We start from the raw sequence: 335 nt of genomic DNA on the forward strand, positions 1-335 counted from the left end.
GATTATCTTATCACAAAACTGTCTGTATCTTTAATGGTATCAAATTTTCTGATTAATCTTCAATACGTTTCCTTGATTTTGACTTTGTCATAAATCTCTCAACATAATTTATTTATGTATTTGCTTGTGACATTTTCTTTCTCATTTTCCTCGTCTCCTGTCGTTCATTTGCAATAAAACCTTTGGATGTCTTTCCCCTCTTTATTCTTTTCTTTCAATTCGTTTTTTCTCATATTTTCATATTTCTCCCTTCCAATGAAATCCGACACACATTTTTTTTTTTTTCTCGCTTTTCGTATTTTATTCGTTTTACATCTTTCTCTCAGAAGATAAGC

Source organism: Penaeus monodon, chromosome 22 (genome assembly GCF_015228065.2).
Source record: "Penaeus monodon isolate SGIC_2016 chromosome 22, NSTDA_Pmon_1, whole genome shotgun sequence".
In the NCBI taxonomy this organism is placed as follows: domain Eukaryota; kingdom Metazoa; phylum Arthropoda; class Malacostraca; order Decapoda; family Penaeidae; genus Penaeus; species Penaeus monodon.